The 24,031-nt window shown below is 43.9% G+C and overlaps 1 pseudogene; it reads right to left on the bottom strand.

The window, feature by feature from the left end:
- The window catches only part of LOC142814384 (uncharacterized), a 32,678-nt pseudogene extending 8,918 nt beyond the window's left edge, over positions 1-23,760 (bottom strand).
- Between the last annotated feature and the right edge of the window lie 271 nt (positions 23,761-24,031).

The following is a 24,031-nucleotide window of genomic DNA, read 5'->3' as shown; positions in this document are numbered from 1 at the left end:
GAGCGGAACCACGAGATTGAAGTAACTAGAAGAATAAGAATTGGGTGGAGCACATTTGGCAAGAACTCTCAAATTATGACAGGTAGATTGCCACTATCCTTCAAGAGGAAGGTATATAACAGCTGTATCTTGCCGGTACTTAGCTACGGAGCAGAAACCTGGTGAGTTACAAAGAGGATCCAGCCTAAATTGAGGATGACGCAGCGAGCAATAGAAAGAAAAAAGGTAGGTGTAACTTTAAGAGACAAGAAGAGAGCAGAGTAGATTAGGGGACAAATGGAGGTTAAGGATATCATAGCTGAAATCAAGAAGAAGAAATGGACATGGGCCGGGCATGTAGCGCGTAGACAGGATAACCGCTGGTCATTAAGGGTAACTGACTGGATTCCCAGAGAAGACAAGCGGGTTAAAGGGAGTCAGAAGGTTAGGTGGGCAGATGAGATTAAGAAGTTTGCGGGTGTAAATTGGCCGCAGCAAGCACAGGACCGACCAGGTTAACTGGCGGAACATGGGAGAGGCTTTTCACCAGCAGTGGACGTAGTCAGGCTGATGATGGTGATGATGATGATGATGATGATAATGAAACGAAAGCCATCACTAACCAGACAACTTTTCAATGTGGAAAACAGCGGAATTGCTTTATGAAGTGGTGAAGGCTAACGACATTACGCTACTTGACATGACTCGAGGATACTGGCCGACGCCGGTCAAAGAAAACTCGCAGAAGCTTACCGCATTCGCAACTATGAGTGGTCTATATGCGTGCAAGTAATGCCATATGGGCTGCAAACTCTGCCACGAATTTCCAATGGATTATAAATGAGGTACTTCAAAGGCGTAGAGGCTATTCATGTACTTACATAGGTGACATATTAGTGTACTCGGAAAGCTGGGAGTCACATACATGTTCGTCAACTGACGCGGTGTTAGTCGCTATAGCGGAGGCAGGTCAAACGATTAACCCGCAAAGTGACGGCTCGTACAAACGAGAGTACTTAGAACACGTGGTTTTTCCAGGGTCTCACTCCCCTGACTTCGATATGGTTAAGGCGATATCACTGCTAAAAAAATAAACACGCACAAAGCGAGATGTGTGAAGATCACTAAGGCTTTTCACTTATTATCGGGCATACATTCCTGCGTACTCAAAGATAGCGCGCCCTTAGCTTGACCTCATGAACAGCCGCGTACCTAAAGCCATCCCGTGGAGCGTAGAATGTGAAAGTGCTTTCATAGCTATAAAGCTGGCCTTGAAGTATGTGCCTTCGTTTAGTGCTCTCCATTTCGACAAGGAGTTAGTGCTAACTACTGATGCTGCTGAAAGGTGTGTCGGTGCTTGTTGGGCTCAGGAGATAGCTAGAAATCAGAAGCATATTGCCTTCCTCAGTAAGAAGGTCACTTCTCAACAGGCACAGTGGTCTGAAATTAAAAGAAAGGCATTCGCTGTGGTGTGGGCGCCAGGTCATTCGGAAGCCTGGCTAATCGGGGCCACAATAAAGGTTGTGACTGATCACAACCCGCCAACCTATCTGACCAGCTCCATATCATCTAGTGGTCGCCTGATCCACTGAGCCTTCTCATACAAAGGTACGACATCTCCTTTTGTTACATAAATGGATTTCTTAATTAGTGTTCTGATGACTTGTCGCGATTAGACAGCTAGGATTAATAAATAAAACTGAAATGACAGGTGACAGGTTGTTTTTAAAAAGCGAAGCGTTTTTTTTGCGAACTTCTGTGACTTTGAGCGTATCTATCTATCTATCTATCTATCTATCTATCTATCTATCTATCTATCTATCTATCTATCTATCTATCTATCTATCTATCTATCTATCTATCCGCCTACGACATTTAGTTCTCCAGGCCATTTCGATTGTGGTATCGATACCAAACTTGGTATGACATAACATGACTGTATGACGAACATAAGGGACTAGTCTTAACGTGAAAATTATGACACGTATGTCTCCGATGTCATGATTTACATTTCATGATCTTGCTGCTCTTGCAGTGGTTTCTTTCACACGACATGTTGCGAAACTGGTATGACATGACTGCATGGCGAACGCAAGTGACAGACCCTAACATGAAAATCATGACATGCGTGTCATGTAACAACATGACTATATGCCAAACTAACGATGTGCTCGCGTCTGTTTCGCAAGCTTCGCATATACCAAATTTGGTTTTACGGGACGTGAATGGATGACGAACGTATGTGACTGGTGCAAACATGATAATCATAAGATGCGTGTCATGTGACAACATGACTACATGCCATGCACATGATGCGCTCGAGGCCGTTTCGCTAGCTTCACGTATACCCGATTCGGTATCACGTGAGGTGTACGGACGACGTAGGTAAATGACACGTCCAAACATGATGATCATGACATGCGTGTGATGTAGCAACAAGACTTTGTCCCACACTTATGATGTGCTCACGGCCGTTTCACAACCTTCACATAAACCAAAATTTCGTAATACGTCACGTGCATGAATGGCGAAGGTATGTGACTGGTGCAAACATGATAATCATTAAATACGTGTGATGTAAGAACATTAATGCGCGCCACACTCAAGGCACCTAAACATTTCGACGTGACCCGGTGCGCATGCGCGCCGGTGTTCATTTTACCGCGTCACGCTTGCAATGCCAAATCATGCGCCCAAATACCCCTAAGTAGCACATCTTTGGAGCAAGCCTATTGCGGCTGGTATCACTTCTGAGCACAACTTGAGCAAATAATTACCCCACAAGAGGCCAGCCGGTGGGTCGGCTTTTGGGAATTGAGAGGGAATGTACGGTGTCCTTGTTCAAAACAATAAACATTATGACTTCATCCAAACGAAGCCAGCCAACACTCCTTAAATTATGAAAAATAATGAACTGTTGTAACGAACACAAATTGCTGAATAGAATAATTATTTCACTTTTACCTGTTTTCAGCTTGTCAGCCAGAATAAGGCAATTAGCGTCACTAAAAAGCACAAGGAATACCCGGGTGTGTATTTCAGAGGAAATTCCAAAGCTCATATTAGGGTGACTCTTGAAAGGAAGAACGTTCCCTGAAAAAAAAATAAAGCAAGCCATCTGTTCTGCTTTCACAAAAAATATTGTTTGCTCTTTCCACCCACAATAATGTAAATGTACGATAAGTTTTTTCGAATAAAATGTTTGAAGACGCTTTAGTATTGTCTTGAAGTGCCGGTCGCGGTGGCGTAATACAGCCTCGTACACCTGGCCTTCTGAACATCGAACCTGCTTCGGCTCTCGGCACAAGCCTCAACCATCCCGTAGAGAAACGAACGACTGTGCGCGTAACTTTAGCTTCCTAAAATATAATGAAATGAAAGCACCTAATACGCCATTATTTCTTCTTTTTTGAATCAGTGAAGGGCACACAATGCGTCCAAATAGGTCAACATGCAAACCAGCGCAGCTCTTCCATTTGTTATGGTTCTGCTGCTACTGCTGAATAAATGTTTTAAGTGCTTTGTTATGAGTGGGTCTTTCGGACACCTACTCGTTGTTCAGTTCCCATATTTTGACGCCTCACACAATTTTGCGCTTCTGCTGCGCATTATGCGATGCATTAGGGAGACTGCATCGACACGACACTCCTATAGTGTTGTTTTCTAAACGAGGTTCAGCAAATATTGTGGCTCTATGGCAGAACACCAGCTGGCACGCAGAGGGCCTGAGTTCGACCCTCACCAACACAAGAAAAACTTTATTATTTAATTTATTCGCATTAGTAACATCTTTTTTCACGGACAAGATGGTGATTTTGGCCTCACAACCAATGGTACCAGCGCCGACACTGACAATGATATTTTTGAGATATGAGCCCTTACCACCACGACAACATTAAAAACAAATGAGGATAAGAAACAAACGAAGAAAAGAAAAATGAGAAACAACAAAAAACTGCAGATAATAATTATACACCTAATATTTAAAGAGTCCGAAATTCACAATGACAACAAAACCTTACAGGGCATTTGAGCTTTGTCTTCAAGAGGGGAGCGCGAATGCATAGTCGGATGCCGTGGGCATTGCCGTCTCATTCGCTTGTCATGCTCGGCTAGTTGATGAACATCTTAACATTGCCACGAGGTAATGAACGTGTGTGTGTGCATAACGTTGGCCCTCGTTAACTTTCCATCAATGTCAACTGAATATGCCCTTACGAATTGTCTATTACGTATCTAAGTTTGTAAAAGGTACCGAGACAGCTCAGTTTGTTTTATTGCGACAGCAAATATACGGACATTTGGGTAGCATTCTCGTCGTCGGCTTCCTCTTCAAAGTATTGTTATGCCTGAAGTATTAATCGATAACATCGTCCCGCATGTCATTTCCCCAACTGACGGGTGAAAGCTTGAAAAGACTGCCTGCTTTGTGGGGCTCAAGCGGAAGTTGAGCACGTGAGCCGACTACAGCCGCCGAAGAAGCATAATAAGACATCATGGGCGGGCAGAGGATGGATGGAGCGCTGCGTCGTTCAGGCACCGATAGGGAATTTCAATAAAATGGCACGGTGGTGAGCGCTCTCATGACAGAGATCAGCAAACAGCTTCCATTGTTGTATTTCCTATCACTTCTTTGTGTCGAAGCAATAGACTGCACGCAAACTGCCTAGTACACTGCAGCAGCTGTAAACCACGATGGCTGCTATTAAAACTGTTACATGACACTGGATTCTATAGCTGCTAGTTGTCAGAAATTCAGAGTTGCTGCTATCAGATTGCTTTACGCTGGCGACTGCACTTACGCTTTCTGGTGAATGTCTGCAAGGGTTTACTGAGAGCTTGTTCACAGGCACACATTGCTTGTTATGCCTTCGGGCTTAGTTTTCAAGGGGCGAAGCTCCTTTAAGCCATGCGTGTGTACATGCGTGTCGCTCTTGGGACGTGACCACCTAGCTCTATGCTCAATCAGCAGGGCCAGACGAATGGGCAAGCAGACAGATGGACCGACAGACAGACAAACAAAAAGACGGAGTCACAGACAGACAGACAGACAGGCGGGCGGGCGGACGGACGGACGCACGGACGGATGGATGGACGGAGGAACAACATTTTAGCGATAAAATCCTCCGAAGCTTCACCTCCCTCATCATTATTCACTCCGTGCACTGTGGATCCGTGGATATACTGCAAGTCTTATCGGCATTGCGGACCTTTCTTTAAGGAGTTATATGAACCATGGAGAAGAGTACATCAGGAAGCACACGAAGGAGCGAAGAATATGACTGTTGAAAGCAGGGAGCAGAAACCGTCCTGGGTGAAGCATGCAGCAAGTTTACATGATGGGTGTTTGCCCGACTGACTGGATGCCAAGATTACAGAGTTTCGTAATATACACTTGAGGAAACTCTGGCGCTGGTGTCTATGAAAGCAGCAACGCACAGCGCTTCAGTGAGCACGGCAATGACGGGTAGTACACAGATTTGTCAAATCTTCGTACTTCTGGCCTGCTTCTGGCTCCGTGTGGGTTCGTGTGACTTGGAGCTGTTTTTTTTTCAAAACAAAAAGCAGCAAATGTTCAGCGCTTGCGCTTCACCACCTTATTGTTTTGAGCTTACCTTTTCACTTGAATCACTACGTTCAAAAGGGTTTGTTCTTTTCTTCTAAACAAAACGGAAACACAGCAATAAATAAAGCCCCAAGTATGATCTGCCGCTCGCAAGTACGAAGACTAGACAAATCCGTGTAGTACTCATTGTTCCTATGGTATCTTAACGATCGCAGCGCCAGAGTCCTCTATACTTAATTTTAGAAAACTCTATGGCCAATATAAGGCTAATGTCTGAAGCAGACACTAAAATAAGGTTGACAGCTGAGATTAAGGTTTGCAGATATAATGAGGCAAGAAAGCACCGGGTAAGGTTTATAGGCAAATTATGCGAAAGGCCTTTGCCCTCTAGTGGTTCTGCTAGGCTGATGATGATATTGAATATGAGGATGAATTATGGTATATACCTGCAACACGAGGTTCCAGTTTTCGTGGCTTATTCCGGAAAATCAGTACTCTGGTATTCATAATTCTTCCACCATATATAAGGCACAACATTAAGACAATTTTTCGTTCATTTGTATATTAAAGTGTACTCGCGCTCGACTTTTCGGGCTGCAGTTTACTGCAGATTTAGACTGCCCTTGATGAAGAGATAAGTAGTCATAACATGTTCTAATACATCTGCGCTTCAAAGCCTACCTTACAAGAAATGCATGTGTCCATGCGTTGTGTAAGACGAAACACTCTCAATATTTTATAAAACGAATAGTAAAGGAAAGGACCCCACTTGTTGTAATCGGCTTCGGACGTACATTTTCACGACCTCCTTCGGTTCGCAAAAAACAGCAACTTCGAGGAGACCCAACCTATTGACATGCAATACGTACTTATCGCTTTCTATTCCTTGGATGCACAGACAATACTCCACAACAATAGTAAATGACGTTCTTTGGTTCTTTAATACTTTGAATTGCTTTCACCATTTAAAAAGTCTCGCCGGCAGAATTCGATTAATAAATAGCACAAAGCAAGCGCTGAAGCTTTTGTAATTCTATCTCTCCAGGTTTCTCGAGGCAACAGGGAGGTACGTTTGATATACGGTGATTTGTTAACGTCTCAAATCTAATCTATTGAATGGGGTTTGAAGGTGCTTTCTTCAGAAAACTCAAGTTGAAGTCAAATGCCACAGCAAAGGCACCTCATTCACTACAGAGACTGCGCTTGCTAAAGAAGTAAGCTGCAATCCTTATTGTGTATGACATTTCTTTTCGTCGTGTCACAATGATTGTGGCAAAACTGTCACTTTTCAGGTGGCCATGAGAGCGTACAGACTACCATACTTCACTGTGAGCAACATCAGCGAATTCCAACCGACTGTTGGCCAACATTATCAAGACTCAGCCAACAATAGGCAACAACGGTTAGTAGTTAACAATTTCAGCCTGAGCTTTCGCTCTCTACCTTTATTTGTGTGCTTGAATAAATACGGATAGATACGAATCAAAATTTATTTACATATAGGGTTGAAGGTAAAACAACAAGAGTGTGGCATTTTCATCATGTGCAGAAATTGAATGAAAACAACATTCGGGTTTGAAGTTTTGGCTTACCTTCGGGATGAACCTCAAGAGTTGTATGCTTCTCATATTTTTTTACGGTAAGAGAAATATTTCTTGACAAGTAATCACTGAGGGACAAAAAAAACGGTTGGTCGTTTTGTAGTTTCTCTCGAAGTACTCTTGAAAGGTGCAACGTTCATAGTACTGACCAAACAATAAAGCTTGAATTGTCAAGATGTTTTCATTACTTCCGACAACAACCACAAAAAAATGCTTCACTTAGGCGCATGCAAAAGCACCATACTTTCTCTTGGTTTATAGTCAAATAATGTAACGAACATTTTGTTTCTCTAGACAAGTCAAAGCAGATGTTGGGATACAAATTATTCTCACATTCTGTACATACCTGAGAAACATGTCCTAACACGATTTGTGATATTCTAATTCAAATCGTGACTTCAAGACCTCTTCATGCAACTTTAGAGAAAGGCTATTGCAGTGAAAGCTTCTGCATAAGTGATCGAGATAGAGCAGCCTGGCTTAGTGACCTGCTGCTTTTTTTAATAACGACACATATATTTCGAAATATATTAGTTATACAACCGAGCAAACTTTTTAGAAAAGAGTAATTATTTTGTGTTGTGTTAGGCTACACAACGTTGTAAGTGCGACGTGCAACACACCTTGGCGAGCATATCTATATTAATCATTTGAAGCACAGGCACGCCACCTGCGGCTAGATGTCGCGTGGACAAGACACTTCTCACGCAAAAATTTCGTAGAAAGAGGATTCCACAATCTGTATAGAGTGATGTTCGTATGATTTCATTGTTACAAGTGAATGCCAAAGCTACCACAATATTTAAATGCAGGGGACCTTCAGCCTCCGGAAATTCCCAATTGCATTACCGGTACCTTGGGCTCTTAGTGATGTTACAAACGGACCGTTGGTCACCCCCCTCTACACGACATAAATGCTGCAAGTGTGGTCGAATCGGTCACAACGCTAAGGAGTCTCATCAACCACTTCAGACCATAATGCACAACCAAGCATGTTGAATTCACCGGATGTCAGTTTATGTTGAGGGAATAGGCGACCTATGTGCACTGGTGAATACCAGTGCGGGACGGACGATGATACACCAACGTCATGTTCCAGACACTCTCCGGCTGAGAAAGCAATCTGCCATCTGCGCCCCTCGAGAAAGTGCTATGCCAATCGGCATGCTCGACATTTTAGCCCGGGTGTCGGCGGGCACTAAATCTCTTGCAGCTATTCTCGTCTTTGAAAACGTGTATGCCCACATGATCCTTCGAGCAGATTTTTCGCTGTCTAAATACATCGAGCTTGCCAAACACTGTGACCAGTGTTAAAACAGTGGACATAGGGCGCAGGAGAGGAAGATAAAGACGAAGGATGTGCGTGGCAGAGTGGTTCTTGGTTCTCTGCCTTTTCAGATCTTTAGTTTATAATTCGTAGCTATGTCTGTAAAAAACAAGAAATGGTTTGACCGCTTGCTTAGCAAACATTTTTGTTTTTTGGTAGTATTATTTTTAAACTACTTTTTAAGATTGGCTTCATTTTCATTTTAGTTTCACTTAAGTATCCGGCCTCCCGGTTCTTGGCCTATCCCCCTCTGTGGGTGAGCGCCATGCATCAGAGGTAATCATATTCATCATAATCATCAATATCTATGCCGCAATCAACGAATTTCAAGACGCTCTGCTTTTCCCCTCCAGGCGTATTAGTACGTTGAAACTGGTTTTCCACGAAACAAGTCTTCGGATTTCACATTGATGCCGAAACCCGACCTGGTTTCAAGGAGGACCTTGGAACGCCGGCGAAACACGAGAGCAGCCCGACGGTGACACAGCACCAAGATCATCAATGCACTTGATCAGCTTCTAGCCTCCAATGAACTCGGCTTGGCGGGGCTTCACAGCATTCTTCAGTGCCTGGAGAAAAGCACCAACGAGCTCGCCAAGGCTAACAAAGCACTCAACACCCACATGACGGATGACAAGGTGCTGGCGGACATGGACTCGGTTCTAGAGTACGAGGACTTAAATGCAGGGAACGTTGGTCTCCTTAAACATCACATTCAGGAGCTGGCAGTCGGAACATCAGGGCCAGCCATGTCCAACGGTGAGTGTCCAACCGACTCTTCTTTGCAGCGTCAAGCAGCCCCGTCAGATATTTCCGCCGGCACAAGAGCAAGGCTTCCTAAGCTAGACCTAATGAGATTCGACAGCTCCCCCACGAACTGGCTACCATTTTGAGACCTCTTTCGACACTCCTTACACGAGAACCCGCATCTCAATATCGTCGATCGGTATCACTACTTCCGATCTCTTCTCGGCGGACCTGCGGCAAAGGCTAATGTAGGCATGCTCACAAGCGACAACAGTTATGAGGACGCCGTTTCTATACTTAAGGAGCGGTTCGGAGACGGGCGCATGATTGAGCAGGGGCAGCTGGAAAATCTTCGCACTTTGCGTCCCGTCACTACGTCGGTGAGGCTCAAAGGCCTCGGCGTCTCAGAATTATGCTACTTTGCCATGTTGTGCGAGGTGCTAATGAAAGCGATTCCACAGGACATAAAGATGGAATATCACGGACGAGGGCGACTTGAAGCGTCAAATGCAAACAACCCGCTGAGCTCGGAAGAAGAACTTCGACAGTTGCTCAAGTACCTACGCATCGAGGTCGAGTGCAGAGAGCTCACCAGCTATCAGCGATGAGTTACTTCTACCAGAGAGCAGCAGACTTCCAGCAGCCATGAGAATCAGCCGACAGCATCAGTTACAGTCCTGAAAACAGTGGCATTAAGAAGTAGTAGGCTTGCCGTTTCTGCCAGAAGTCACACTCAACTCTACACTACGACGCATCGCTTCCCGACTCGAAAAGAAGCGTCTTCTGTCGACGACTGGGTGCTACTTCAGATTTACCACAAAAGAACACTGAGCAAGAGTGTCGACGAAAGGTAAGCTGTTCTCATTGTCTTGGAAGACACGCTTCTTCGATGTGCTCTAGACAGGCTAATAAAGCTTTTCTAGTATTGACGCCACCACAACACGCTACGAGCAGTACCTCCATGTACGCTGTGTCATATAGCGATAAGATTCTTGATACAATAGTATTACAAACATTCAGAGGATGGATGAATGGTGAAAAGGGCTCATGCTATATAATAGTCATTGTGGGTAATGGTAGCCAGCGCCCTTTAATCAAAGAAGACGTTTCCAGAAACTTTAACCTAGAGGTGCTGGAAGAAATCCTCATTACCATTGACGTGTTTGGAACCAAACATGGTGGTTGATGTATGCGTCGAAGACTAGTTCAAGTAACTTTGCAAAGCCAGTTCATACTGAATTTGCAAAGTCTGATGTTCAGCATGCCATTGAAGCCACCGAAATAGGACACATCTTTGAAGCCATTGTTGACGTACCCCAAAGTCATGAATACACCAAAGGGTTCCAGAATCGTGTTCAACGAGTGGCTGATGCACTTTGCTTTTCCCAAATAGCTCAAGAACAAGGCATCAGCCTATTTATTGACTCAGACCAATTGTGGAAAGTCCTTTGAAGGGACGTCAGTTGGCATGACGACCACAAAGGTCTCTTTTGCATTGAAACAGCACTTGGTTAGACATTCCAAGGACCATTAGGCAATGAAACTATTCATACACGCACACATGCAAACGTTTGTGTAATTCGGACGGATTGCTGTATAAACGATGAACGTAGAGGAACGAAAGACCAGTTTGGTTGGCAAAAGACGAAGAATGGTTCAAATACTTGACCCCTAATCCGAGTGATGTTGAAGACGATGCGAAAAAAATGAGGAAGTAGACACCGTTACCCGAAAACAACAATTCAGCCTTGAATTGGCAGTCCTCCAGGTTGGGCGAGATCTGCACAAGGCCCCGACAATTCGGGATTCACACCCATTTCTTGCGGAAGAGGACGGATTGCTGAGAATTCAAACAAGACTTCGGAATGTCGATTACCACGAGGGCATGAAACACCCGATTCTGCTTCTTGGTGACGACATCACCACTGAACTCATTGCCACCGGATTATACTAGACGCATCTGCACGCAAGAGTCCCAACAACCATCGCAGAACTTCGAGAGCGCTTTTGGGTGACGAAATAATACATCGTGCGATTAACTTGCGCGGTAGTACGTGCTGTTCATCCAGAGCTTGTTTTGCGCTCAACAGCTGGCAGTTTCTTGCAAGAATTTTAGCGTTTGACTGCACGTCATGGATTCCCTCCAGTGATTTACTCTGACAATGCTTTATGCTTTAAATGTGAATGTTTAAAGCATGCTTCTCGTGAACTTCACGCACTATATGACTCTAATAAGGGAAGTGATGTCGGTGATTATCCGTCTGCTTATAGCATCACGTGGAAATTCTCTGCTGACCGTGCTCCTTGGTGGGGCGAATTTCGGGAGCGTATGGTGAGGTAAGTGAAAGACAACTTAGGAAAAGTTCTAGGAAAATCCTTTCTAAATTATGGTCAAATGAGCACAGTTCAAGCACAAATTATAGTAATCATAAATAGTATACCACTGACGTCCTTGTATTCTGCATCAGAAAAATCAGATGTCTTAACACCTACCCATTTCTTACATGGAAAGCGATTGGCGGCGCTTCCTGACTTAAAAACTGCAGACGTTGTGCTTGGCTCCCAAATGGAGCTGCTTAAAACTTGGAAACAGCGAAAAAAACTACAGAAATACATATGTAATTGCTGGTATAAAGATTATTTATTACTCTTTGGAAGCACTCATAATAGGCCGGTGATGGGCATTACTAGTATTGCGTAAGGCAATATAGTGACAATGCGGGATGATGCTCTGCCTAAGTTGTGTTGGAAACGTGCACGCGTTCTGAAGAACATTACGGGACACGTCGGCTTTGTTCGTACATATCGCCTAAAGCTAGCAGATGGCGAAATTGTAACGCGGCCTATTCAACATTTGTTTTTCCTAGAAATGCGCCCACAGCGATTCGTGGGCCGGGAGTGTTAAAACAGTGAACATAGGGCGCAGGAGAGGAATAGAAAGACGAGGATGCGCGTGGCCGGGTGGTTCTTAGATCTATGCCGCAATAAACGGACGTCGAGACACTCTGCTCTTCATCTCCAGGCGTATTAGTCTTTTGAAACCAGTTTTCCACGAAAGAAGTCTTTGGATTTCACAGCCAGGTCGAGCTCCGACCTTCTACAACTTGGACTACCGCCACAGCTGTGCCACCACTGAAAGGTGAGCAGTCCACTCCGCCAACTTTATCTTCTATGCTAGCTCGCCTTCAGTCAGTGTTCGCTGGCAATACAGCAAAATTAACAGCGACTGATGTGCTTCTCGTTCGCATAATAACGGAATACCATCTCTCAATATGCGTACCACTGCGACGATACGCTGAACAAGAGTAGGCAGTGGTCGCCGGACAACAAGGCAAAATTCTTGCCGCGGGCATTAGTAGACAGTCATCGAGTCAGCGGGCAGCGCCAGTCATCCTTGTCCAAAAGAAAGACGGATCGCTATGCTTCTGCCAGGATTACAGGCAGCTTAACAAGCGTAGAACGCCTGATTCCAACCCTTTACCCCGCATTGATGACGCTGTTGATACAGTACGTCACAGCAAGATCTTTTCGCCACTTGTTTTACGAATGGGCTACTGGCAGATCAACGTCGTGGAGGAAGATGAAGGTAAGACCGCTACTTATACGCATTTGGATTTGTATTATTGCAACCGCATGCCGTTATGGTCTCCCAACGTCTCCTATAACTTTTTGGGATGCCATGAATTCACTGCTAGGACCACTAAAAAAATCAAGCGGGGAAGGTTTACCTAGACCACATCCTTTTAGTAAGCGGGCAAGACAGATGATGGAACTCTTCGTAGTTTGGAAGAACTATTAGACAAACCATGCGATGCAGGGTTCCGTTTAGACAGCGAGAAATGGCAAGTATTGCTGTCCGAGATACCGTATTTGGATATAATATATCCCTTGTCGGCATTCAGCCATTCCCGGAGCAAATCGCTGCTTTATCGGAGTATTCTACATCAACCTGCTTGAGCAGGTTATGCCATTTATGGGTATGATTTCCTATTTTCAAATGTTTATTGTTCACTCCTGTTCGATGCCAGCTCCCTTGATCGGTCTTCCTAAATAGGACTTCCGGTTTGAATGGGGCGTTTTACAAGAAATTGGTTTTCGAACTATAAAAAAGCTCACTTTCGTCCCAATACTAAGTCACTTCAATGAAGGCTGGCCCCCCGAACTGCACACTTATGCCAGCCAAGTCGGTCTAGGAGCAGCGGTAGTTCAGCACGATTTAGATGGCGTAGAAGACGTGGTCGGTTATGCTAGCCGAGAGCTTTCAGACACCGAGCGCCATTATCACTTCAACGAGCTTCAATGCCTTGCAGAGGTGTGAATCGTCAATGGTAATTATCGGCATTATCATTTAGGGCACAAATAACTGTTCCGACTGATAATGATGCGACAACATTTATGTTTTCCAAGCAGTAACTAAAGGAAATTTCCGCCTGATGGATAGTCACGCTGCAAGATTACGATTGTCACGTGCGCCATCGCCTCAGCAGGCTGAACAATGTTACCGATGCCATTTCAGAGAGCCCTTTTCACTGCGCACAAAAAACCTTGCAAAATCACAATTCTTCAGCTCAAATATATATCTTCCGGGCCCACTTGGCAGCAATCATCGCATCTGTTACTGACAAAGGAAATGACCACGTCACGTCGCAGAAACCACGTCGCAGGACAGCACGAGAAGGTTACCCTACGTTGGCACAGATGTCTAATCTCTAGAAGCCAAATTTTTAGGCACGAAACTCGTGTCTTAGGTGCCCAAAATAGGCAGGCAAAATACTAATTTAGGCCTCATATTTATCGATATATAAACAATAAATGCTTACGAAAAATTCGAAGTTTGAAAGACGTGTCCGACCTGTGTCTATGTCAAAAAGTGAAAACAAAAGCCATGGTGTATGTTCGCACAAAGGCATTATTGGTCTAACCTAGCCCCGCTAGTGTCGTTTCTTCCTCGCGGTTCAAAAGAGATGGTCTCTTCTGGTATTGTCCAGCATGGAGAGTTAAGCATCCACCGTCGAATAATCGTGCTGCTGTGTGTTTTTCATTTTTTTCATGAATGAGAAAGGCAGCGCAGAAACAGCCAGACCGCTACAAGTCCTGAAAGGTCTTTTAGCTTCGTATCAGTCAGGTAGAACTGTGCAGGGTCGATTAAAGTAACCCTCATTATGTTTTATTATTTCAAATCGGCAAGTGTTATGCATTGAATCGCGCTCTACATCCTGTCTGCCAAGCTTTGAAACACTTCGCGCACCGGCCGCCGAAGTATCATCCACTTGATTCTTGTGCCACCCAGTTTCCAAGCGCGCGCTAACAAATTCAGTTAGTGCGAAAGGAGAAAAGAAAGGAGAGCGCATAAATAATAGAAAAACTGAAACTCAACTTCTCTAAGTTGTGCTGTTACCTGCATAAGGGCAATGCGAAATTAAGTTGGTTCCATATTATTGTTGTTCTCACCGTTCTCGCGTCGTGTCAACCCTGACAATGCTTGGGGCGTTTTAAATGTAAATGCATTTCTTAGTCAGGGCACATTGGGCATCTGTCGGTGTGTGCGTGCCGGCAAGAGTTATCTCTCTGCTCTCACTTCTCCCATTTAAATAGCTGCAGGCTTGAGCACCTCACCCTTAGAAATCAGAGAAGGTGAATAGCGGAAGATTAACAGAGAGTTGGAGTAGAGGACGAGTGCGCTGTGTCATGTTAGAGTGTGTGCTCACATCGCGGGAGCCCTAGGGTTCCTCGATGCGCGCGCCCCATCCACCACTTCGGAGGGTGGAGACAACCGCGTCATCTGCTATAGAGTTTGCCATTATGATGCCCTCTCCACAAGCTGGATATCGTCACGACGGTAAGCCAACGAGTTTTGCGCGGCTGCATACAGAGCTTGTTGCGTCAAAACATGTGGTACTCAAACAACATGAGAGAAATACAAAGTTGTTTCACTGGAAGGGCGAAGGTCTTGAATATCTAGTGTCTAGTATTCATTTATAAAGTAACATTAGCAGCTGGAGTTGCTCGCAGCAGGAAATACCGTCAACGCAAGCCGCGTTAATACCTTCAGTTAGCGTCTGTTTGGACGAGTCGCTAACAATTTATATAGGTTAAAGATGTTAAACTCCCGCACCTAAGGCACAAAACCTTCCAATGTGTCAGCGTGTTTTGTACATTCCACAAAAGTGTAAAAACAGCTTGCCATTTGCGAGTTGGCTAGAAAATAAAAGAATAGAGACTACGTGCTGTCGACAGAAAAGAGAAAAATCACAGCCTATCTACGTAGTAAATAATGAAGTGTCGGGCGAGCTACAACAGTATTTTGATTTTCACATATAAAGCTCTTGTCCTCGTTTGCGCCTAACATTGCAAACAAAACATTGTCCATGAGTGTATATAGAAATCATACATTTGTTATTGCAAATAAATAGAAACAAAGATGACTGTGGTAGAGAAAATAGTTTTTGTGTTGTAGAAATATTTGTTAACCTTTCAATGTATCAGATTGACACGTATTGCAAATTTTATTGATGGGCTATGGACTTTGACGTTCTGTTAATATCAAATAGAAGAATCGTTTTGTTTCTTTTGTTTACAGAAATATTCTTTTACGCAAGGTAAAACGAGCCCTGCCTAGAACCTTTTTCTAAAAGAAACTTTCATTAAAAATAGCCAAAATAATGTTTGCCAATCAGATAACAGTACGCTTATCTTGTTGTGACCAATTTTGCTTGCTGCCTGTAATTTGTGTTTAAACACAACAGGTTTAACACTGCTTTTAACACTGGCATTGTGCATTGTGCATTGGTTGAGTGGTTAAGCTGGCAGTATTAATTGCCAGCTTAACCACTCCACCAATGCACAGATGTTAACAAGGTATCGGTATACGAAATATACAAACAAGCTAACCTTTCAAAATTCGCGCGCTCTCAGACATTACAAGTTTCGCGCAAATGCGACTTGTGCTTTTTTTTTTCAAAGTAGAGAAATATTGCATGCAATACATACTGGCGTATCTTAAATGTTCATTATTTTCACTATATTTTTAAGCAGAAACCATTTATATAATTACGATATAAAAAGTGTTCGCAAATGCGGAACAGTTGCGTTAGAGTGTACCAGAAGTGTTGAGTGGCGTGACCGCGCCTCGCCGTCTGATCCCTTCCGCGTTGCCAGCAGCGGCAATGCTGTATTCGAATAGTACTGAACGCCGCGTACCGCGTGCAGGAACTGCTATGTGCTTCGGCTCTTCCGTTGCGATTTCTTGATGCAGATTTCTCCGCACCAGCCCATCATTCATGTCTAGCACATGATTCCATAGCCCTTGAAGTATGACACGCCCATTTACTGAATTTGAGCTCCATAAAAGCCCTTGTGGGAGATCGAAATTAATTCAGAAAGGTGTGTCTTATACTGATTTCTTCTCTCTTGACTCTTTCTTCGTTGGTTAGGCGTCTAAAATATTCAGAATAACTGAGCTGATTTATTGGAAGTTAGCTGTGCTCAGAAAGTTGTGAGATTAAAAAACTAATACTGTGTCACACGCATGCAGAGCCAGAAAGCCACAAGGAAAGAGGGGAGAGGAATGGAATCTGAACCCCCTACACCATGAAATGTTTTGGTAATTTAGCTTTTCAGGGTATACTAAAATAGTTACAGGCATTCACAGCAACCACCAATCGCCAAAGTTAGGCGTTCTGCTGCACACCACACCCACTCAAAAAAAAAAAGTAATCCTGGGTAGCCCTGCACCAATAGCTTACCGTTGGCGAAGCGGAACATTGCGTCTGTATAATAATGCGCACTGTAGATTTCACCTTTTCGAGTATGAGGTCTCAAAACTAGTTCAAGTCTAACGTAGTCGGACGAGAAATGCACCACCTAAAAATAGTAGCTGTGCCAAGGGTCATTAAATATATATATATATATATATATATATATATATATATATATATATATATATATATATATATATATATATATATATGTGTGTGTGTGTGTGTGTGTGTTTTACTGTGTACATATACAAGGAAGATAAAAATCTCAAAACAAGAAGCACCACGGCTTGCCTACACTTCTGACGTTTATTCACAGAACTACGTTTATAATACAAAACATCGCCATAAACTTGCTCGCTTGCAATGGCGTTACGCCAGTAGAATATTTGGCAAGCAGCACAATTTAAGCTGTCGATACAAAATGAGAACTGGTTACAATGAATTTACGCAGATTAACAGACGGGCTATATATACAATTGGCACATTTTAATATGTTTGAGTGTTGTTTTTAATAAGTGTAATATGTAATAAGCCTTTCGGAAAGCAATAAGTATTATCTTTCACAAAACTAGCATAATCAAAATAGTCATCACCATATAATGTTGCGACAACGTTACTTACACTCTGGTTTCTCATGAAACAATCGACTGCATGTGTGCTCATATGAGGAGAACTGTGCTCTGGATATCAAGAGACTGCTGACAAAACAAGTCCATCTTTTAATCATAGTTTTGATACTTCTCCTCTCTTTGTATTTCGACAGCAGCCACCTATGATGTAACGCATCTCAAAGTGCTGATTGAATAAGGAGCTAGGTGGATCCGTGTAAATTTCAATTGGCATTTGCTTTTTCTGGGTTGGCAGGCTCTTCAAACAGTGAATGTATCGACGAAATTTCGACGTGCCTGCATATTTACTTGTGCACCATGGCGCGTAGCAGGTGCGTTCACTGATAAAGGCTCAGAAGCGCAATAAACGCGCTGAAAACGAGCAATTACACGCTTTCGCAGGCTCGGGCGCGTGGTGCGCGCGCTCCCAATGCAGACGCTCCCGTGATCTTTAGTACCATGGAACTACAGCGCCGCCGCTACTGTCACCCGCCAGACAATCGGTCGAGATGCGGCGCTGCCGCCTCGTTCACTCCACTGCCCCCTGTGTCAGAAGGACAGAAGTGGCGGAATCTTCCTGGAGACTGCAACGGCCGTGTTCGGAGCGCTTAAAGTTGATTTTAGGGGCGACGCTCCTTGAAGCGGCACCTGTTCGTCCCTTGTAGTAGTAGTAGTAGTAGTAGTAGTCGTAGTGTGTAACCAGTCTTACATTTTGACCTCCAAGGTGGTGCCGGTGGGAGATGTGTTCTGTGCGTTGCTGAACAAGGAAAAATTCGCAGCCTGCGCGTTAACTAAAAGCCGAATTCTTCTGTCTCTCATTCCCCCTTCGCACCCATTCGCATGTACATTCTCGCAGGGCGTAACCTTCTTGGTTTTAGAAAGGTTTAGCGAGCGTTGAGCCACAGTGCCATGAATACAGTGAACTAGTATATACCATGAACTCGAGGTGGTTAAAAGTGGGAAGTAGACCCGAAGCGCAAGCCGTAAGAAAGTGTGCGTGTGATACCTCTCGTTTAGCCCTTGGGATGTCCACTCGATGGCGGTGCTTCTATATGGGGAATATATGATGAAAATATGCGAGATGGTAGTACTTGGAGTGTTGAATAGATGGATGAACGGACACACAGACAGATGCATGGATTGACGCATGAACAGACGCAGGGCCGGATGCATGGACGAACCCAGGGACGGACGTACGAACAGACGCACACATGGACGGGCGGATGGACGCATGGATGGTCACACAGACGAATGCATGGACGGAAGGAAGCAAGAACGAATGGACGGACAAATGCTTCGCCCCACTCTCCATCATTCACTCCGTGGATATGCTGCCAATTTTTTTACTACACTCTCTGGCCCGTGATGGAATTATACGCTCTGCATTCACTATTCATCTTCCTGCAGCACCTCCCCTTTACTACCCCCCCTGTCACCACACCCGGGATCTTCACGAGGTGCTTCAATTCCTGGCGAACACTGAACTAGAAAACTAGCCGTAAAACCTAACCGCTACGTCCTCGGCCATAGATACTTCTCTTTTTTTGCTTCGCCTCCTCTTCTCGCCTTTATTTCCTCTCTCCATTCCATTCTATACGCTAGGACTTGGTCGCATTTAGGGTTGAAAAAATAACCTATTTTCACCTCCTCCTCCTCCTTGAATCTTTCACAACATGTCGGTGCAGTGGCTAAATGTAGGCTCATCTCATTTTACGGCTGCTAGTGGTTACTTTCCGTAAAGTTGCTGAACTGGGAAACTAGTCGCATGGAGGTTCAAATAGTAACTTTTACCTCGTAACATAAACAACGTTTTTAAACTTTAGTCTAAAGCAGAATTTGATCATATACAGGATTCATATAGGCATCGATTTCTAAAATAGGCTTGTATAGGTCCTTGCAGAAATATTTGCATGAATGTGAAAACTAGGTGTTTATATGCGTTATAAAACACTGTAAGAGCTCCCATTACCTCTGATTCGTGCTCATATAACAAAATGGCACAATACGAAGGCAAGTATCAAATTAAGCATTTGCCTAAAATGCGGTCTCTACTAATCCCACATAAAACCGTCCCTCGATCAGCTGCGAAACGAGCAGGCGGCCGCGAACGGTGCTACATGTTGCACTGCCGTATCCAGAATTTCCTGCCTTGTTTTCCAAAATGTGGCGGGACAAAAGAAAGCGTTCCGGGATCCACTTGTTCTGAAGGGCCGCCCTCCAGAACAATCACCAAGAAAATTTGACGCCAAACCACATCCCTGCGGGAAACTTCAACTACCACAAAACGGCCTGCTTCGTCCACCAAAGAAAAATTGGAGCTGCTTTTTGTGAAAAGCCGCAGCATAGACGAGGTCCTTGACCAACACGACCCAGTCAATGTCGTCCTTCGAAGTCGTCGTTGACAAAGGTACCAGCCAAAGCCCCCTCTCTACAGCAACGTGGCGAACGAACCAGGCCACTTAGCCGGTGTCGGCCACCGCAATAAATTTGACAAATTTGCAGGTGAATTTTAAGCGTTGCCTAGGGCGGTTGCAAATGGTAGCGGCCGACTACCGCGATGTATTCAACGCCGCCCACCTGAAGCACAGTCAACAGCCCCACGTGATAGCAGCCATGGCCGAGTGTGATGCCGAACAGAAGTGGCATCAGTGCTCTAGCGCACGGGGATCTAGATGAAAGAAGCTAGCTGAGGGAGACATAGGAGCGAATACAAACAATAGAGCTCTATTTTTGTCATGTCGCCGATACACATTGCCAACAAAAAAACATTTAGGGTCTCCATTCGCTTGCTTGGGACTGAACTGCAACACTAAGAACATACTTTCCTTCTGTGCTTCGGATCTCGGCTTCAGCTGCGAAAACCCTTTTAATGCTGTTTGTACTTACCTTCACGAAACTAAACGAATTTAACTTTAACTTTGAACATTATTACTGCCAGAATATTTTAACCTATAAACAATTTTTTAAACCTTGCTCTTTTCTTTCCAAGGTTATGACTGTATTGTGCGATATAAATGAGTGAAAAACAATTATTTTATTCCTTCCATTTTACGTTCGTCCTTTTTGGGGGGAGGGGGGTATAGATATTCAATAGCAAGAAAGTCTTACTGATTTGCGTGACAAATTCTTAACCCTTTCTTCTGCATGGGTATAAGCCATGGTTGTGGAGTCAACATCATCAACAACAGCTGTCCAAAAATCGGATGCTGTCTCCATCTTATTCCTGACAATATATACATATTACTACAGTTAACTTAGGATCCGAAGCCGTATCTGTCCGATTTCTGACAATATATAACATTCAGAGTAATATTTCGATGAGCCAGTTTGTCTTCGTAACGATATGGGTTATAACACAACAGAAGCGTTTCAACAAGGATAAATATAATTATTTCCGAAAAGTTTCGACAGAGGTCCTCTTTTCGGCAGGCGATGAGTTAAACTAACGTAGTAGTAGGTAAATGTTCAAACTCGTTTGCTGCCGCAATCCTCTTGCCCTGAAAGATATTTGCGTCCCTCACACAACCATCTTTCAGGGCACTACTTCCTAATCTCATCTGCCCTAATCTAAACTTTCTAATCTCATCTGCCCACCTAACTTTCTGTCTGCCCTTCCTCCACTTGCCTTCTTTTAGAATCCAGTCTGTGATCTTTAATGACCAGAGGTTATCTTGCTTTCGCGATACGTGTCCTGCTGATGAACATTTCTTCTTCTTTATTTCCAATATGGTGTCCTTAACACCAGTTTGTTCCCGATAAAGTTTGCTCTCTTCTTGTCCCTTAGGGTTACACCTATCATTTTTCTTTCCATTGCTCGCTGCATTGTCCTGAGCTTAAATTGAACCATCTTTGTAATCCTGCAGGTTTCTGCTCCGTAGGTAAGTACCGGAAAGATGATTTTACCGTAAGGTTAACTATAGCACAATCTTTAACATGAACAAGAGGGAAAAGAAGAATAAGACCTGCCCCTTGTTCGTGGTATTCTTCTTGCGCATGTTAAAAATTGCGCTACATAACCTTACGGTAAAATGATTGATCACCAAATAGCCCTGTCGTCTACTAGAAAGATGCCATTTATATATACTTCTCTCTGGAAGGATAGTGCCCATCTATCATTAGAGATCATGCCACGATGGCGTAGTGGTTTGAATATCAGCGTCGTGTGCAAGTGGTCCATGGTCTGAAACCTAGTGCTACCCACGTCCCCACCAGAATAAAAAAGCCGTCAGCATCTTCTCGTACGGGTAACTCGAGTAAATGCGTCGCAGAGTGGGGGGTGGGGGTGGTGTAGTGGGCGACTGTTTCATAATAGGGCATGATTTGCAAATCCTTAAATGTTATTTCGCCTTTATTATTCTCATTTATTAAATAAACCTTCTCAAACACTTGCTGCAAGATACCAAATCTAAATCCAACCAGACGCGCTTGGTATGCAGAATACTTTACTGAGAAGGAAAGGTTAAATCGGATACGAAAATAACGGAGGGTCTGGCACATATACCTACCTTTGGATTACAGTCTTTCTAGCTACGCACCATACATGGCATCACCAGCCTTCGAATCGGACAGCCCTTTTAGGAAGCAAAGGTCCTTATTACCTCAATGAAAAATTGTACGAGTGGAGTTACGAAGATTTGTCACACGCTATAATTACATTCTCTCTTCTCTTGTCCTGACAGAAGCGCTAGAGCCTAAACAGGGAGGGATGGCAGGGACAAAGAAAATACGTCATGCACACTTCGTCACATTGAGCACTTTTCCTTTTTTTTTCATTCGAATACGCACCTTTTTTAGTGCGATCGTGCGTGCACGCGTGGACAGGTCACGGCCTCCCATGGTGACCTCTGTAACGACCGATCACGCCATTGTCAAACCAGCCAATGGCTGATAGATGGCCTTTTACGAGTAATTTTTGAGTTTCTCATGTCGTTTGTCGAGGAAAGAAAAAGCAGTTTTTAGCTGTATTTGGTAATTTATTGTGAATTTCAGGTAGGTTTCTGCGCTCTAACCTTTAGCTCGCGTGCTTTCGGCAGCCTCTATTACCGATCAGCAGCCTTTATTGTTCTTGCTGAAAAAATTGTTGCAAGGTCCCTTTAACGCCTAAAGTGTCCATTAATGTCGACTGCTCAGAATGGTCAGCCTTGAAGTGTTGCACCCTCTAAAAGTGATTTCTGTGAGCCACAATGGTGTATTTACTAGAATCCAGAGTGTTCTTTATACCACGCCAGACGTGACATTATCATTTCAAGGTACAGAGAATCTCTGGGGGACGGAGAGCACCAGCTTTAACCTGGAGGTCCAAATCCGGGTGGCCTAGAGGGCCCGCAGTTTAGGAGAGGGGCATGTGTCCTTCCTGTTCCAGCTTGGGAGCGGCCCGCAGCATACCCGCCCTCTGGACGAGCATCGGCTCCTCAGGATATTTTGTAAGTAAAGTTTATTGGCTGACTAACTGACTGCATTATTTTTTACACCATCTATTATGTTTAAATGCTGAAAATGCGTCCAATTCTTACTATTAGAGCACAACAAAACAACCATCTATTCCAATTCCACAGCAACTTGATTTTCCACTGAATAATTTAAAACTAATTACAAGCGCTGACAAAAAATGACGTGACTTTTCTTTTTGTTCTTTTGCCTTCAGGCCACGTATTATAAACAATATTGAAATTCTTACCTGAAGTTAGCATTATTATAAATATCGTATAGCGCTGAACTTTTGATGTCGTGTTGCCAAAGTACCGTGACCGTACGCAGGGAGTTGGTGTCAGAAGTATATCACTTGCCGTATTCGCAGGCACAGATGCACGCAAAAGATAAACATCACTTTTATTCCAAATAAACTGAAACAATAAAGCGAAGCCCATGTGAACTACAATCTACCAGGAACACAACTGATACATCAGCACAGTTCGTATGCCCTGACTTTCCGCAACGCAGTCACTCGTTTATATCTATCCTCTTTTTTTACTAGCTGCGGATCTGTACGAAATGTCATAACAATTCTCTAATTTCTTCCGCTCTATTTTTGACTTGCGCCAGTGCTATCCCAACCAATATTACTGCGAATATTACTCATTCGCCATGTTAAAAAAAACATTAGTACAGTTGCAGTTTTATAGCGAAGGCAATTACATGAACACCCACGACGGGTTCTTGCCATCAACGTCATGTCCCGTGTATCATACCTGAAATAATAATATGCCCTCCCTCATTGCATGTTCCATAATCATGAGAGCGTGGGCCACGCGGCTAAAGCGGAGATAAACCGAGCCCGGCCACTGTCGAACAGATGGCGCATGAAATAACGCGGAGCATAAAATAACGCACCAAATAACGCATGATGAAGCATGAAATAACGCGAGAAGGGGTGGGCAGGTGTCCCTTGAACAGCAATACAAAACCGAGATTCAAAGCTGTCCCTTAAAATTCATTGTCATTCA

The sequence above is a fragment of the Rhipicephalus microplus genome, chromosome 4, assembly GCF_043290135.1.
Source record: "Rhipicephalus microplus isolate Deutch F79 chromosome 4, USDA_Rmic, whole genome shotgun sequence".
NCBI lineage: Eukaryota > Metazoa > Arthropoda > Arachnida > Ixodida > Ixodidae > Rhipicephalus > Rhipicephalus microplus.
The sequence above is the reverse complement of the archived record's forward strand: the minus strand, read 5'-3'. Positions and strand labels throughout refer to the sequence as shown.